General features: G+C 38.9%; 2 non-coding genes across 2 annotated transcripts; both read left to right on the top strand.

The window, feature by feature from the left end:
* The first annotated feature begins 1,775 nt into the window (after window positions 1-1,775).
* On the top strand, window positions 1,776-1,883 carry LOC112738773 (small nucleolar RNA R71). Its single transcript, XR_003169719.1, has one exon. It is a non-coding gene; the product is annotated as a small nucleolar RNA R71 (small nucleolar RNA).
* A 14,707-nt stretch (window positions 1,884-16,590) lies between these two features.
* On the top strand, window positions 16,591-16,698 carry LOC112738648 (small nucleolar RNA R71). The gene has a single exon (XR_003169595.1). It is a non-coding gene; the product is annotated as a small nucleolar RNA R71 (small nucleolar RNA).
* The last annotated feature ends 2,285 nt before the right edge of the window (window positions 16,699-18,983 follow it).

The raw sequence follows: 18,983 nt of genomic DNA, 5'->3' as shown, positions 1-18,983 counted from the left end.
ATAAAAATAAGAATTAGATAAACATTGGGTTGCCTCCCAACAAGCGCTTCTTTAATGTCAATAGCTTGACAGTGAGCTCTCATGGAGCCTCATAGATGTGCAGAGCTTTGTTGAGACTCTCCAACACCAAACTTAGAGTTTGGATATGGGAGTTCAACACCAAACTTAGAGTTTGGTTGTGGCCTCCCAACACCAAACTTAGAGTTTGACTGTGGGGGCTCTGGTTGACTCTGCTTTGAGAGAAGCTTTTTCTGCTTCCTCTCCATGGTTGCAGAGGGAGATCCTTGAGTTTTAAACACAAGGGAGTCCTCATTCCATTGAAGGAATATTTCACCTCTGTCAACATCGATCACAGCTCTTGCTGTGGCCAGGAAAGGTCTTCCTAGGATGATGGATTCATCCTCTTCCTTTCCAGTATCCAGGACTATGAAATCAGCAGGGATGTGAAGGCCTTCAACCTTTACTAACACGTCCTCTACTTGTCCATAAGCCTGTTTTCTTGAGCTGTCTGCCATCTCTAGTGAGATTTTAGCAGCTTGCACCCCATAGATTCCCAGTTTCTCTATTACAGAGAGGGGCATGAGGTTTATTCCTGAACCAAGGTCACACAGAGCCTTAAAGATCATGGTGCCTATGGTGCAGGGTATTATGAACTTTCCAGGATCCTGTCTTTTCTGAGGCAATGTCAGTTGATCCAGATCACTTAGTTCATTGATGAACAAGGGAGGTTCAACTTCCCAAGTATCAATGCCAAATAATTTGGCATTCAGCTTCATGATTGCACCAAGAAACTTGGCAGTTTGCTCTTCAGTAACATCCTCATTCTCTTCAGAAGAGGAATACTCATCAGAGCTCATGAAGGGCATAAGGAGGTTCAATGGAATCTCTATGGTCTCTAGATGAGCCTCAGAGTCCTTTGGTTCCTCAGAGGGAAGCTCCTTATTGACCACTGGACGTCCCAGGAGGTCTTCCCCCTTGGGATTCACGTCCTCTCCTCTCCTCTCAGGTTCGGCCATGATGCTTATGTCAATGGCCTTGCACTCTCCTTTTGGATTCTCTTCTGTATTGCTTGGGAGAGTACTAGGAGGGATTTCAGTGATCCTTTTACTCAGCTAGCCCACTTGTGCTTCCAAATTTCTAATGGAAGACCTGGTTTCATTCATGAAACTCACAGTGGCCTTAGATAGATCAGAGACTAGATTTGCTAAATTAGAAGCATTTTGTTCAGAGTTCTCTGTCTGTTGCTGAGTGGATGATGAAAAAGGTTTATTATTGTTAAACCTATTTCTTCCACCATTATTAAAGCCTTGTTGGGGCTTTTGATCCTTCCATGAGAAATTTGGATGATTTCTCCATGTTGAGTTATAGGTGTTTCCATAAGGTTCACCTAAGTAATTTACCTCTGCTATTGCAGGGTTCTCAGGATCATAAGCTTCTTCTTCAGAAGATGCCTCTTGAGTACTGTTGGATGCAGCTTGCATTCCATGCAGACTCTGAGAGATCATATTGACTTGCTGAGTCAATATTTTATTCTGAGCCAATATGGCATTCAGAGTATCAACCTCAAGAACTCCCTTCTTCATAGGCGTCCCATTACTCACAGGATTCCTTTCAGAAGTGTACATGAACTGGTTATTAGCAACCATGTCAATGAGTTCTTGAGCTTTTGCAGGCGTTTTCTTTAGGTGAATGGATCCACCTGCAGAAGTGTCCAGTGACATCTTTGATAGCTCAGATAAACCATCATAGAATATACCCAGGATGGTCCATTCTGAAAGCATGTCAGAAGGACACTTTTTGGTCAACTGTTTGTATCTTTCCCAAGCTTCATAGAGGGATTCACCTTCTTTCTGTCTGAAGGTTTGAACATCAGCTCTAAGCTTGCTCAGCTTTTGAGGAGGAAAGTACTTGGCTAAGAAAGTCGTGACCAGCTTATCCCAAGAGTTCAGGCTGTCTTTGGGTTGAGAATCCAACCATAATCTAGCTCTGTCTTTTACAGCAAAAGGGAAAAGCATGAGCCTGTAGACTTCAGGATCTACTCCATTAGTCTTAACAGTATCACATATCTGCAAGAATTCAGTCAAGAACTGAAAAGGATCTTCAGATGGAAGTCCATGAAACTTGCAGTTCTGCTGCATTAGAGAAACTAATTGAGGTTTCAGCTCAAAGTTGTTTACTCCAATGGCAGGAATGGAGATGCTTCTTCCATGTAAATTGGAATTAGGTGCAGTGAAGTCACCAAGCATCTTCCTTACATTATTATTATTTTTGGCTGCCATCTCCTTCTCCTGTTCGAAAATTTCTGAAAGGTTATCTCTGGATTGTTGTATTTTAGCTTCTCTTAATTTTTTCTTCAGAGTCCTTTCAGGTTCTGGATCTGCTTCCACAAGAATGTTCTTATCCTTGCTCCTGCTCATATGACAAAGAAGAAGGCACAGAAAAATAATAATAATAATAGAGATCCTTTATACCACAGTATAGGGATCCCTGTGTGAGTAGAAGAAGAGGGGGAGACAAAGAATGTAATATAATGGAAGAAACACAACTGTGAGGATGGCAGAGATGTGAGATGAGATGTTAGGATATGAATGAATAAATAGAATAAGATGGGGGAGGGATAATTTTCGAAAATTATTTTGAAAAAGAGTTAGTGATTTTCGAAAATGGTTTTTGAAAATTGTTAGTATTTTTTTCGAAAATTTTTTTTTTAAATTAAAAATAAAAATAATTAGTTAATTAAAAAGAAATTTTTGAAAAAAAAGGAAGATATTTTCGAAAATTAGAGAGAGAGAGTTAGTTAGGTAGTTTTGAAAAAGTTAAGAAACAAACAAAAAGTTAGTTAGTTAGTTGAAACAAATTTTGAAAAGATAAGAAGTTAGGAAGTTAGAAAAGATATTTTAAAAAGATATTTTTTTGAAAAAGATAAGATAAGTAGATATTTTTGAAAAGATATGATTGAAATTAGTTTTGAAAAAGATTTGATTTTTAAAATCACAATTAATGACTTGATTCATAAGAAATCACAAGATATGATTCTAGAACTTAAAGTTTGAATCTTTCTTAACAAGCAAGTAACAAACTTCAAATTTTTGAATCAAAACATTAATTGTTTATGTTATTTTTGAAAATTTGGTATAAAAATAAGAAAAAGATTTTTGAAAATTTTTTTTTTAATTTTCGAAAATAACTAAGAATTTTGAAAAAGATTTTATTTTTGAAAAAGATTTTGAAAAAGATAAGATTTTCAAATTGAAAATTTGATTTGACTCATAAGAAACAACTTGATTTTTTAAAAATTTTTGAAAAAGTCAACTCAAATTTTCGAATTTGATGAGAGAAAAAGGGAAAGATATTTTTTTGATTTTTGAAATTTTTATGAAAAACATGAAAATTATGCAATGCATGAAATTTTTAGATCAAAACAATGAATGCATGCAAGAATGCTATGAATGTCAAGATGAACACCAAGAACACTATGAATGTCAAGATGAACATCATAGACACAATTTTGAAAAATTTTTAATGCAAAGAAAACATACAAGACACCAAACTTAGAATTCTTTAATGCTTAGACACTAAGAATTCAAGAATGCATATGAAAAACAAGAAAAGACACAAAGCAAAAAATCATCAAGATCAAACAAGAAGACTTACCAAGAACAACTTGAAGATCATGAAGAACACTATGAATGCATGAAATTTTCGAAAAATATGCAAGATGCATATGCAAGTGACACCAAACTTATAACATGACTCAAGACTCAAACAAGAAACACAAAAATATTTTTTGATTTTTTTGATTTTCTAAATTTTTTTGGATTTTTTTTTTAAATTTATTGAAAAGGGAAAATCAGGATTCCAAAACTTTTTATATGAATTCCAGGAATCTTGTATTCTTAGTCTAAAGCTTCAGTCCAGGAATTAGACATGGCTCACTAGCCAGCCAAGCTTTCAAAGAAAGCTCCAGTCCAAAACACTAGACATGGCCAATGGCCAGCCAAGCTTCAGCATTTAACACCAGAGTATATTGCTCTTGATAACAAATTGCTGCTCATCATTTATCAAGTATGTAACTTACCTCTGATGGTTTGGAAGCCTCAGTCCAAAAGAATTTAGACATGGCTTTACAGCCAGCCAGGCTTCACATGCTTCATGAAACACTAGAATTCTTTCTTAAAAATCTTGAATAAAATTTTTGAAAACATTTTTATTTTTTTTTCGAAAACAGATGAGAAAGTTTTGAAAGATTTTTTTGAAAAATTTTTGAAAACAAAACAAAAAAGAAAATTACCTAATCTGAGCAACAGGATGAACCGTCAGTTGTCCAAACTCAAACAATCCCCGGCAACAGCGCCAAAAACTTGGTGTTGTTGCCGGGATTGGGATCTCAGATGATTCTTGGCGCCAAACAGGAACAATTAAGTCCCCGGCAACGGCGCCAAAAACTTGGTGCACGAAATTGTGATGTCCAGGCTCGAACAATCCCTGGCAACGTGAGCAACTTGGTACGCGTAATCGTGATTACACTTTAATTATGTAAAATTCATGGCTCTTTCTTGTCTCTGGCAATGGCACCAAGAACATGGTGCCAATACCATGGTTCACAACTTCGATACAACTAACCAGCAAGTGCCCTGGGTTGTCCAAGTAATACCTTACGTGAGTAAGGGTCGAATCCCACGGAGATTGTTGGTATGAAGCAAGCTATGGTCACCTTGCAAATCTCAGTTAGGCAGATATAAATGGATAATGGTGTTTTCGAATTTAATATAATAAAATAGGGATAGAGATACTTATGTAAATCATTGGTAGGAATTTCAGATAAGCGAATGGAGATGCTTTTCGTTCCTCTGAACCTCTGCTTTCCTGCTATCTTCATCCAATCAGTCTCACTCCTTTCCATGGCTGGCTTTATGTGATACATCACCACTGTCAATGGCTACTTTCGGTCATCTCTCGGGAAAATGATCCAATGCCCTGTCACGGCACGGCTAATCGTCTGGAGGCATCACCCTTGCCAATGGCTTCATCTTATCCTCTCAGTGAATAATATGCTCACGCACCCTGTCACGGCACGGCTATTCATCTGTCGGTTCTCGATCATGCTGGAATAGGATTTACTATCCTTTTGCGTCTGTCACTAACGCCCTGCAATCGCGAGTTCGGAGCTCGTCACAGTCATTCAATCATTGAATCCTACTCGGAATACCACAGACAAGGTTTAGACTTCCCGGATTCTCTTGAATGCCGCCATCATTCTAGCTTATGCCACGAAGATTCTGGTTAGGAGATCTAAGAGATATTCATTCTAGCTTATTTCATGTAGAACGAAAGTGTTTGTCAGGCACGCGTTCATAAGGGAGAAGGATGATGAGCGTCACACATAATCATCACCTTCATCACGTTCTTGGATGTGAATGGATATCTTAGAAGAGAAATAAGAAGAATTGAATAGAGAACAGTAGTACTTGCATTAATCTTTGAGGAACAGCAGAGCTCCACACCTTAATCTATGGAGTGTAGAAACTCTACCGTTGAAAATACATAAGTGAAGGTTCAGGCATGGCCGAGAAGGCCAGCCCCCAAAACGAGATCACAGGATCAAAATACAATCCAGGATGCCAAATACAATAGTAAAGGGTCCTATTTATAATAAACTAGCTACTAGGGTTTACATGAGTAAGTAATTGATGCATAAATCCACTTCCGGGGCCCACTTGGTGTGTGCTTGGGCTGGGCTTTGAGTGTTACACGTGTAGAGGTCCTCCTTGGAGTTGAACGCCAGCTTTAGTGCCAGTTTGGGCGTTCAACTCTGGTTTTGGCTCCTTTTCTGGCGCTGGACGCCAGAATTGGGCAGAGAGCTGGCGTTGAACGCCAGTTTACGTCGTCTATTCTTGGCCAAAGTATGGACTATTATATATTGCTGGAAAGCCCTGGATGCTACTTTCCAATGCAATTAGAAGCGCGCCATTTCGAGTTCTGTAACTCCAGAAAATCCACTTTGAGTGTAGGGAGGTCAGAATCCAACAGCATCAGCAGTCCTTCTTCAACCTCTGAATCTGATTTCTGCTCAAGTCCCTCAATTTCAGCCAGAAAATACCTGAAATCACAGAAAAATACACAAACTCATAGTAAAGTCCAGAAATGTGAATTTAACATAAAAACTAATGAAAACATCCCTAAAAGTAACTAGATCCTACTAAAAACATACTAAAAACAATGCCAAAAAGCGTATAAATTATCCGCTCATCAGCCACCTTCGTCTCAAGCTCCTCCTTTAACTCCTTCATCCGATCAAAATCTTGTTTCGCCTCCTCCATAAATGCTTTAGTGGCGTGGAGAGGGAGATTCTGAGCAGTCCAATATATGGCAGCTGACATATATGCCATCTTCACATGATTTCGGGCCATGAATTCCAAGTGATGAAGGATGGACACATCGTCCATGGAGAGAGCACTGTAGGGACCGATTTGTTGATCCACGAATTCAATAGCATTAAAATCAGGATCATCGAGGTCGAAGGGCTCAGTAGTCTTTTGCTTTTTATTGGGAGGAGCAACAGAAGGAGCAGCAGAGGTGACGTGAGGATCTGCCAAACGAACTCGGGGTGTAGGGATCACCTTCTTCACCCCGGCGGAATTCTGCACCGATGGCTTCTCGCGCACTTGGGAGGATCCCTCCCCAGCCGCCTGGGCAGCAACATTTCTGGCAGCAGTCGCCATCTGCGCCCTCTTATAAGCTTTCATGGATTCATTATTCTTCATTGCCTCTGCAAACAAAACAGAAAACTCAGCTACAAGTCGGATAAGTTGGAAAAGACAGCTACAAGCAACATAAACAAAATAATAAAAGAAACACAAGATACCCAGTTCAGTTTGAAGAAGAGTAGGATTGGTTAGAAATTTCTTTGTGTCAAGATGGGGAGGTTGACCCCAGCGTTCTTCCAAGATAGTCACAAAGGCTCGCTCAGCCTCATCCAACATTTCCCACGAATACCTGGAGACCCTCACATCTTTTTGCCATTCCAAGGGAAAAGCAGGTTCGTCATTCTCATCCAGAAAAAAGGGCCGAGCTCCTTCAACAGCTCGGACCTTGAAAAAATAGTTTTTAAAATCATGGAACGACTCGTCAAACATGGAAAAAATCTTTTTCCCCTGGGTAGAATGAAAGGAGACCCAAGCCGACTTCTTTTTTACCACACCGGGCTTAGTCAAGACAAACAGATAGAAAAAGAGAGATTGGGAAGAAGGAATACCAAAATCATCGCACAGCAATTGGAAAATTTTAATAAAACCCCAGGAATTGGGGTGAAGTTGAGAAGGGGCAACATTACAAGACCATAATAGGTCGGTTTCAAATTTGGTAAAAGGAAGGGTGATACCCAGCTGACCAAAGAAAAAATCATAAGCATAAAAGAAAGGGCGACCATCAACAACTCGAGTCGAAAAGCAGACTCTCTCGTCAGAAGAGGGAGGGACAAGTTCATAATTCTTCTCATCACCAGAATTACTACAGACACTGTGAAACTGCCTAAGTTGAGTACAAAATTCGGAATCAACCAGCGAGACACACATAAGAACCATGGAGTCCACCCAATCAGCCATACCCGCGGGAACCTGGGAAGGCATTTCGACAACGTTATTTCGGGAAGACATGAGGTCAACTAAATCCTACAAAAAGAAAGGAAGAATGGATTACTCAAAAACATCTCGGACAGAGGGCAAAACATCTCGACGGACGGATAAACAAAAATGGAAAACCCCAAGACTCAAGACAAAGGTCTTGGGACATCCCTTGGAGACAGTAAACAAGCAAATGTTTTCAAGTTATTTCTACGGCCTACATCCCAACACTCATCAAAACAAAATCCAGAAAGAAAACAAAGGAAGCAAAAACGCAAAAGGACCACACTTCTACAGTTTACCAGCGAAAAACACTACTTCTACAGTATATCAGAAATATCAAAAAAGGCCAAGCAGCAAAGGCGCAAACTTTCTTTTGAAATCAAGCAAAAAATCATCAGCCAAGGCACAAACAGAAATGGCGGCAACATGCAAAAGAAAAAGATTCAAGCAACAAGAAAAAGATTCGCACAAAAAAGCAAAGAAATTCCAGAGCATGCAACAAGTCAAGCATGATAAAAAACAGAAAGATCCAAACTCTCCAAAAAGAAGATCAAAAGGAAAACCCCATCGCAAAGACAAAACAAACGAGGAAAATACGAAATGGGACTAACCTGGAGACGAAAGAAGCTGCGAGGAAGAGTGGAAGCGCAGAGACAAAGGCTGCCCAGAAAAACGCCAAGCGACGAAAGCAGAAGCGCAAGCAAAAGACAGAAAGCGAGAGAGTGAAAGAAGAAATGTGAAGAAGTTACGAAAAGGGCGAAGAAGAGAAACCGTTTCTTGAGTGCAAAATTCAAAAAATAGAGAAGTTAGGGGAAACGGGGCAATTAAATGCCAATTAAATGCGGATATTAAAACCGCTTGCATTCCCAAAACAGCGCCGATATAAAAACGCGCGCTTTTAGAGGAAAAACGTTCTACATTCAAAAGCTTCTACAAAGGAATCGACAAAATGCTTGAGTTCGGCTTCACTAGAGAAGGACCGAAGTCAAGAACTCGACCTCAAAAAGAAGACCGAGCTCAAGCAGGGGCACTGTTCATACCCTGGGTCGAACTGTCCGACCCGAGATGATTGGTGGCAAAGCGACCGACCTCTTCAGGTCCGGCTATCCGACCTCTTCTTAAAGAGATCGGCCAAATCGACAGGAGAGCCCAGTAAAGGGCCCAAATAGAGGAACACGACCCAAATCCAAAGGCAGTTCAAGCCTACAGAGATAAAGGCGGTTCCGTTGAAAGATACGCTGACCTCAACTCAAAGATAAAGATAAGATAAGATAACTAAACTATCTTATCCAAAAGATCACATCTCACCATTATAAATACACTAGAGCACCCAGGTATAACTCATACGCTGATTCTACATAGAACCTGCTTAATACCCGTGCTAACTTAAGCATCGAAGTCTCTTGCAGGTACACCCCACCCTCCGGTGGCCAAGGATCAGCAGTACAGCAAGTCCAACAAGTCGGACACAACAGCTCCGGTCGCCACCAGCCAGCCGGACACGTCATCTCCGACCAGCACAGAAGATCTCGTCTGAGATCAACCTACAATTTCAGGTAACCCTCGGAACAACTTCCATTGCATTCGCACTTGTGGAAGATGAAAATACGGAGTTATGGTCATTTTCTCTATCTCACATTCAACAGCACATCACTCTTCAGCCAAATATTCTAGTGATATCAGATAGGTACAACAAAATCGAGGCCACTTTGGAGGCTGCTGATGGTGGATGGCTTCTGCCTAGTGCTTATCATACATTTTGTGTGTGGCACGTTGCAGCAAATTTTGCTCTGAGCTTTAAGGGAAAGGATGTAAGGAGGTTTCTAGTGAATGCTGCTCATGCCAAGACTAAAGTTGAGTTTGACTACTAGTTTGACATCCTCCGAAGTGAAGACCCAGCAATGTGTGATTGAGCCAACGGGATGGAATATGAGAAGCGAACTTAGTATCGGGAGAGAATCACAGATTCGGTCATATGACAACAAATATCTCTGAGTGTGTTAACTCTGTACTCAAAGGTATAAGTAACCTTCAGTTTGTTCCTTAGTGAAGTTCACTTATGGGAGGTTGGCCGAGCTCTTTGTCCGTTAGGGGAAGAGATGATGAGGCACAGTTAGAGACAGAGCAACAGTTTAATCAGGCTTTGATGAAGGCAATAGAGGAAAATCTAAAGGCATCAAGGTATTTCACAGTGACCTTGTATGATAGGGATAACTCTGAGTTTGACGTGGCAGAGACTACACCAACTGGTAACTCCTTACTTGGCTCTTACAGAGTGTCACCGGTAACTTCTCTCCATGAAGGCGCTAACTAGCAGTTCATCCAACCTAAACCAGTGCTCGTTGAGCTTCGCAAGATGGTATAATCTAACAATCTGCAAGTATAGTATGATCCAGTCGTCTAAGGCATACCATGTTACCTCCTCATGCTGGTAATACATCCAGTCAGCTACAAAATCAAATCCACTGTTTGACTCTTCTTCACTCATGCAGTCAACGTAGTTCACCTTTTACTGAAAAAAGATTTTCTTTTGTTCGACTCTAGTTCTTCTCTTTCTTTATTCAATTTTTCAATTTGATGTACTTTATCAGCCAATTGAGCTAAGTCGAGGAATTGTTTGATTTACTAATTTCTTTCGAATATTGAAACCAATCCCATTGATAGCCATCTTGACTATTTCAGGTTCAGAAATAGGTGTGAAATATTTATTTCTCTTATTCTTGAACCGGATAAGATAGTTATTGATTGACTCAGTTTTTTCTCTCTTTACTGTGAATAAGTCGGACATAGTCACCTTCATTTCTCCCCTAAAGTATTGGTCATGAAAACTTCTTTCTAATTGAACCAAACTATGGATCGAATTAGATTGCAAATTTGAAAATTAAGTGAAAGCGTTCTTTGTTAGTGAAGAGGGAAAATATCTCATTTTTAAATATTCATTATTGGCCAACTCGCCTATTTCGACTGAATATCGAGCAACGTGCTCTACAGTCAATTCCCTACTTTCTCCAGCAAACTTTGTAAGGGATCTAGGAGTTTTGACTCTCTTAAGAAGTACAGCCTGCAAGACATAATCTAGAAAGGGGGATATAAAATAAGGTTGATTCGTCACCCCTATATTTAACCCTTCTCTATTCAAAATTTGTTCAACAACTTTAGTTATATTTTGGCCATAAGCTTGAGCAGCATTGTTTGCTCTGGCTTCATTTAATACCCTATTTGGGTCTTCTCCCCTATTTAACATTAGAGGAGGATTATTAACATGAACTTCTCCCAATGGATGAATAAAAAATCGATTAATTGCTCCTGCAATATCATCGACTCGTCGAGCAACTTGCTCTATTCTAACATTGTTATTTTCTAACATGGGGTTTATGGTGCACGAAATTGTGATCTCCAGGCTCGAACAAATCCTGGTAATGTCTCCAAAGCTTGGTGCTCTGATCTTAATCCATGATTGTCACAACTTCGATACAACTAACCAGCAAGTGCACTGGGTCGTCCAAGTAATACCTTACGTGAGTAAGGGTCGAATCCCACGGAGATTGTTGGTATGAAGCAAGCTATGGTCACCTTGTAAATCTCAGTCAGGCAGATATAAAGTGATAATGGTGTTTTCGAATATTATATAATAAAATAGGGATAGAGATACTTATGTAATTCATTGGTAGGAATTTCAGATAAGCGAATGGAGATGCTTTTCGTTCCTCTGAACCTCTGCTTTCCTGCTATCTTCATCCAATCAGTCTTACTCCTTTCCATGGCTGGCTTTATGTGATACATCACCATTGTCAACAGCTACTTTCGGTCATCTCTCGGGAAAATAATCCAATGCCCTGTCACGGCACGGCTAATCGTCTGGAGGCATCACCTTTGTCAATGGCTTCATCTTATCCTCTCAGTGAATAATATGCTCACGCACCCTGTCACGGCACGGCTATTCATCTGTTGGTTCTCGATCATGCTGGAATAGGATTTACTATCCTTTTGCGTCTGTCACTAACGCCCTGCAATCGCGAGTTCGGAGCTCGTCACAGTCATTCAATCATTGAATCCTACTCGGAATACCACAGACAAGGTTTAGACTTTCCGGATTCTCTTGAATACCGCCATCATTCTAGCTTACGCCACGAAGATTCTGGTTAGGAGATCTAAGAGATATTCATTCTAGCTTATTTCATGTAGAACGGAAGTGTTTGTCAGGCACGTGTTCATAAGGGAGAAGGATGATGAGCGTCACACATAATCATCACCTTCATCACGTTCTTGGGTGCGAATGGATATCTTAGAAGCGAAATAAGAAGAATTGAATAGAAAACAGTAGTACTTTGCATTAATCTTTGAGGAACAGCAGAGCTCCACACATTAATCTATGGAGTGTAGAAACTCTACCGTATGAAAATACATAAGTGAAGGTCCAGGCATGGCCGAGATGGCCAGCCCCCTAAAACGTGATCAAAGGATCATAAGGTAATCCAAAGATGCCTAATACAATAGTAAGAGGTCCTATTTATAATAAACTAGCTACTAGGGTTTACATGAGTAAGTATTTGATGTATAAATCCACTTCCGGGGCCCACTTGGTGTGTGTTTGGGCTGAGCTTAAGTGTTGCACGTGCAGAGGCCATTTGTGGAGTTGAACGCCAGTTTTTGTGCCAGTTTGGGCGTTCAACTCTGGTTTTGGATCCTTTTCTGGCGCTGGACGCCAGATTTGGGTAGAAAGCTGGCGTTGAACGCCAGTTTACGTCGTCAATTCTTGGCCAAAGTATGGACTATTATATATTGCTGGAAAGCCCTGAATGTCTACTTTCCAACGCAATTGGAAGCGCGCCATTTCGAGTTCTGTAGCTCTAGAAAATCCACTTTGAGTGCAGGGAGGTCAGAATCCAACAGCATCAGCAGTCCTTTTTCAACCTCTGAATCTGATTTCTGCTCAAGTCCCTCAATTTCAGCCAGAAAATACCTGAAATCACAGAAAAACACACAAACTCATAGTAAAGTCCAGAAATGTGAATTTAACACAAAATCTATTAAAAACATCCCTAAAAGTAACTAGATCCTACTAAAAACATACTAAAAACAATGTCAAAAAGCGTATAAATTATCCGCTCATCACAACACCAAACTTAAATTGTTGCTTGTCCCCAAGCAACTGAAAATCAAAATAGGATAAAAAGAATAGAATATACTATAAATTCCAAACTATCAATGAAACAGAGCTTCAATCATATGAGCGGGACTTATAGCTTTTTGCCTCTTGAATAGTTTTGGCATCTCACTTTATCCATTGAGGTTCAGAATGATTGGCATCTATAGGAACTTCAGATTTCGAATAGTGTTATTGACTCTCTTAGTTCAGTATGATGATTCTTGAACACAGCTTCTTTATGAGTCTTGGCCGTGGCCCTAAGCACTTTGTTTTCCAGTATTACCACCGGATACATAAATGCCACAGACACATAATTGGGTGAACCCTTTCAGATTGTGACTCAGCTTTGCTAAAGTCCCCAATTAGAGGTGTCCAGGGTTCTTAAGCACACTCTTTTTTTTTTTTGCTTTGGACCTTGACTTTAACCGCTCAGTCTCAAGTTTTCACTTGACACCTACACGCCACAAGCACATGGTTAGGGACAGCTTGGTTTAGCCGCTTAGACCAGGATTTTATTCCTTTAGGCCCTCCTATCCACTGATGCTCAAAGCCTTGGGATCCTTTTTATTTGCCCTTGCCTTTTGGTTTTAAGGGTTATTGGCTTTTTGCTCTTGCCTCTTGGTTTTAAGAGCTTTGGCTTTTTCTGCTTGCTTTTTCTTTTTCTTTCTATATTTTTTTTTTTTGCCTATTTTTTTCTGCAAGCTTTGTTCTTTGCTGCTTTTTCTTGCTTCAAGAATCATTTTTATGATTTTTCAGATTATCAAATAACATGTCTCCTAGTCATCATTCTTTCAAGAGCCAACATATTTAACATTCTTAAACAACAACTTCAAAAGACATATGCACTGTTCAAGCATACATTCAGAAAACAAGAAGCATTGTCACCACATCAATATAATTAAACTAAGTTCAAGGATAAATTCAAAACTTATGTACTTCTTGTTCTTTTGAATTAAAACAGTTTTTATTTTAAGAGAGGTGATGGATTCATAGGACATTCATAACTTTAAGACAAAGTTACTAACTACTAATGATCATGTAATGAAGACACAAACATAGATAAGCACATAACATAGAAAACGAAAAACAGAGAAAGTAAGAACAAGGAATGAGTCCACCTTAGTGATGTCCTTGAGCTCTTCTATGTCTCTTCCTTGCCTTGGCTGCTCCTCCTTCATTGCTTTTAGATCTTCTCTGATTTCATAAAGGATGATGGAGTGCTCTTGATGTTCCACCCTTAGTTGCTTCCAATAATTGTGTGGAAAAAAATGTATCCCTTGAGGTATCTCAGGGATCTCTTGATTTGCAGTCAAATGTTCTACCACTGAGCTATAGACCCTTGATGGAAGCTTTTGTCTTCCCTTTCCTCTTTCTAGAGGTTTCTCTGGCCTTAGGTGCCATCAATGGTTATGGAAAAAACAAAAAAGCTATGCTTTTACCACACCAAACTTAGAATGTTGCTCGCCCTCGAGCAAAAGAAGAAAGAATAGAAGAAGAAGAAGAGGATATGGAGGAGATGGATGGAGGTGCGTATTCGGCCATATGGGTGGGATTGGGTGGGAAAGAGATGTTGAATTTTGAAGGTAGTGGTGTTTGGATGTGAGTGGTAAATGGAAAAAAAAAAGGGATGATCATGAATGGAAAGAGAGATGATGAGGTAGGTGGGGATCCTGTGCGGTCCACAGATCCTGAGGTGTCAAGGCATTTACATCCCTGCACCAATTTAGGCATGTAAAATGCCCTTGCACACAACTCTGGGCGTTCAGCGCCAGGTTGGTGCCCATTTTGGGCGTTCAACGCCCCTTTGCTGCCATTTCTGGCGTTGAACGCCAGAACCATGCTTGTTCTGGGCGTTCAGCGCCAGGATGCTCCCATTCTGGGCGTTCAGTGCCAGAACTATGCTCTGTTCTGGCGTTTGAACGCCAGACAGATGCTCCTCCAGGGTGTGATTTTTCTTCTGCTGTTTTTGATTCCGTTTTCAATTTTTATATTTATTTTGTGACTCCACATGATCATGAACCTAAGAAAACATGAAAAACAAATAAAAATAAGAATTAGATAAACATTGGGTTGCCTCCCAACAAGCGCTTCTTTAATGTCAATAGCATGACAGTGAGCTCTCATGGTGCCTCACAGATGTGCAGAGCTTTGTTGAGACTCTCCAACACCAAACTTAGAGTTTGGATATGGGAGTTCAACACCAAACTTAGAGTTTGGTTGTGGCCTCCCAACACCAAACTTAGAGTTTGACTGTGGGGGCTCTGGTTGACTCTGCTTTGAGAGAAGCTTTTTCTGCTTCCTCTCCATGGTTGCAGAGGGAGATCCTTGAGTTTTAAACACAAGGGAGTTCTCATTCCATTGAAGGACTATTTCACCTCTGTCAACATCAATCACAGCTCTTGCTGTGGCCAGGAAAGGTCTTCTTAGGATGATGGATTCATCCTCTTCCTTTCCAGTATCCAAGACTATGAAATCAGCAGGGATGTAAAGGCCCTCAACCTTTACTAATACATCCTCTACTTGTCCATAAGCCTGTTTTCTTGAGCTGTCTGCCATCTCTAGTGAGATTTTAGCAGCTTGCACCCCATAGATTCCCAGTTTCTCTATTACAGAGAGGGGCATGAGGTTCATTCCTGAACCAAGGTCACACAGAGCCTTAAAGATCATGGTGCCTATGGTACAGGGTATTATGAACCTTCCAGGATCCTGTCTCTTCTGAGGCAATGTCAGTTGATCCAGATCACTTAGTTCATTGATGAACAAGGGAGGTTCAACTTCCCAAGCATTAATGCCAAATAATTTGGCATTCAGCTTCATGATTGCACCAAGAAACTTGGCAGTTTGCTCTTCAGTAACATCCTCATTCTCTTCAGAAGAGGAATACTCATCAGAGCTCATGAAGGGCATAAGGAGGTTCAATGGAATCTTTATGGTCTCTAGATGAGTCTCAGATTCCTTTGGTTCCTCAAAGGGAAGCTCCTTATTGACCACTGGACGTCCCAGGAGGTCTTCCTCCTTGGGATTCACGTCCTCTCCTCTCCTCAAAGGTTCGGCCATGGCGCTTATGTCAATGGTCTTGCACTCTCCTTTTGGATTCTCTTCTGTATTGCTTGGGAGAGTACTAGGAGGGATTTCAGTGATCCTTTTACTCAGCTGGCCCACTTGTGCTTCTAGATTTCTAATGGAAGATCTTGTTTCATTCATGAAACTTACAGTGGCCTTAGATAGATCAGAGACTAGATTTGCTAAATTAGAAGCATTTTGTTCAGAGTTCTCTGTCTGTTGCTGAGTTGATGATGGAAAAGGTTTATTATTGTTAAACCTGTTTCTTCCACCATTATTAAAGCCTTGTTGGGGCTTTTGATCCTTCCATGAGAAATTTGGATGATTTCTCCATGTTGAGTTATAGGTGTTTCCATAAGGTTCACCTAAGTAATTTACCTCTGCTATTGCAGGGTTCTCAGGATCATAGGCTTCTTCTTCAGAAGATGCCTCTTGAGTACTGTTGGATGCAGCTTGCATTCCATGCAGACTCTGAGAAATCATATTGACTTGCTGAGTCAATATTTTGTTCTGAGCCAATATGGCATTCAGAGTATCAACTTCAAGAACTCCCTTCTTCATAGGCGTCCCATTACTCACAGGATTCCTTTCAGAAGTGTACATGAACTGGTTATTAGCAACCATGTCAATGAGTTCTTGAGCTTCTGCAGGCGTTTTCTTTAGGTGAATGGATCCACCTGCAGAAGTGTCCAGTGACATTTTTGATAGCTCAGATAAACCATCATAGAATATATCCAGGATGGTCCATTCTGAAAGCATGTCAGAAGGACACTTTTTGGTCAACTGTTTGTATCTTTCCCAAGCTTCATAGATGGATTCACCTTCTTTCTGTCTGAAGGTTTGAACATCAGCTCTAAGCTTGCTCAGCTTTTGAGGAGGAAAGTACTTGGCTAAGAAAGCCGTGACCAGCTTATCCCAAGAGTTCAGGCTGTCTTTGGGTTGAGAATCCAACCATAATCTAGCTCTGTCTCTTACAGCAAAAGGGAAAAGCATGAGCCTGTAGACTTCAGGATCTACTCCATTAGTCTTAACAGTATCACATATCTGCAAGAATTCAGTTAAGAACTGAAAAGGATCTTCGGATGGAAGTCCATGAAACTTGCAGTTCTGCTGCATCAGAGAAACTAATTGAGGTTTCAGCTCAAAGTTGTTTGCTCCAATGGCAGGAATGGAGATGCTTCTTCCATGTAAATTGGAATTAGGTGCAGTAAAGTCACCAAGCATCTTCCTTACATTATTATTATTTTTGGCTGCCATCTCCTTTTCCTGTTCAAAAATTTCTGAAAGGTTTTCTCTGGATTGTTGTATTTTAGCTTCTCTTAATTTTCTCTTCAGAGTTGTTTCAGGTTCTGGATCTGCTTCCACAAGAATGTTCTTATCCTTGCTCCTGCTCATATGACAAAGAAGAAGGCACAGAAAAATAATAATAACAATGGAGATCCTTTATACCACAGTATAGGGATCCCTGTGTGAGTGGAAGAAGAGGGGGAGACAAAGAATGTAATATAATGGAAGAAACACAACTGTGAGGATGGAAGAGAGGTGAGATGAGATGTTAGGAGATGAATGAATAAATAGAATGAGATGGGGGAGGGATAATTTTCGAAAATTATTTTGAAAAAGAGTTAGTGATTTTCGAAAATGGTTTTTGAAAAATGTTAGTAATTTTCGAAAATTTTTGAAATCAAAAATAAAAAATAAAAATAATTAGTTAATTAAAAAGTAATTTTTGAAAAAGATGGAAGATATTTTCGAAAATTAGAGAGAGAGAGTTAGTTAGGTAGTTTTGAAAAAGTTAAGAAACAAACAAAAAGTTAGTTAGTTAGTTGAAACAAATTTTGAAAAGATAAGAAGTTAGGAAGTTAGAAAAGATATTTTTGAAAAGATATGATAAAATTAGTTTTGAAAAAGATTTGATTTTTAAAATCACAATTAATGACTTGATTCACAAGAAATCACAAGATATGATTCTAGAACTCAAAGTTTGAATCTTTCTTAACAAGCAAGTAACAAACTTGAAATTTTTGAAACAAAACATTAATTGATTAGTTATTTTCGAAAATTTTATATGAAAATAAGAAAAAGATTTTTGAAAAATATTTTTGGAATTTTCGAAAATAACTAAGAATTTTGAAAAAGATTTTATTTTTGAAAAAGATTTTGAAAAAGATAAGATTTTCAATTTGAAAATTTGATTTGACTCATAAGAAACAACTTGATTTTTAAAAATTTTTGAAAAAGTCAACTCAAATTTTCGAATTTGATGAGAGAAAAAGGGAAAGATATTTTTTTTATTTTTGAAACTTTTATGAAAAACATGAAAATTATGCAATGCATGAAATTTTTAGATCAAAACATGTGATGCATGCAAGAATGCTATGAATGTCAAGATGAACACCAAGAACACTTTGAATGCCAAGATGAACATCATAGACACAATTTTGAAAAACTTTTAATGCAAAGAAAACATGCAAGACACCAAACTTAGAATTCTTTAATGCTTACGCACTAAGAATTCAAGAATGCATATGATAAACATGAAAAGACACAAAACAAAAAATCATCAAGATCAAACAAGAAGACTTACCAAGAACAACTTAAAGATCATGAAGAACACTATGAATGCATGATATTTTCGAAAAAATGCAAGATGCATATGCAAGTGACACCAAACTTATGATATGACTCAAGACTCAAACAAGAAACATGAAATATTTTTTATTTTTGTGATTTTCTAAATTTTTTTGGATTTTTATTTTATATTTTTCGAAAAATTATTTTGAAAAAGAAAAATAAAGATTCCAAAATTTTTAATATGAATTCCAGGAATCTTATGCTCTAAAGCTCCAATCAAAGGGTCAGGCATGGCTTAATAGCCAGCCAAGCTTTAGCATATAATTACATGGACTGGAGTGATTAGTTGAATACCAATCCCAAAGCAGTTTGGGTATGGCTTTACAGCCAGATAGGATTCAACATGTTTCATGAAACACTAGAATTCATTCTTAAAAATCTTGAAGCCATAGAATAATTTATTTTTGAAAATATTATTTTTATTATTTTATTTTATTTTATTTTATTTTTTTTTTTCGAAAACAAGTGAGAAAATTTTGAAATATTTTTGAAAATTTTTGAAAAGAAAACAA

This window comes from Arachis hypogaea, chromosome 13 (genome assembly GCF_003086295.3).
Source record: "Arachis hypogaea cultivar Tifrunner chromosome 13, arahy.Tifrunner.gnm2.J5K5, whole genome shotgun sequence".
Taxonomy (NCBI): Eukaryota; Viridiplantae; Streptophyta; class Magnoliopsida; order Fabales; family Fabaceae; genus Arachis; species Arachis hypogaea.
Note: the sequence above shows the minus strand (reverse complement) of the source record. Positions and strands in the feature narration are given on the sequence as shown.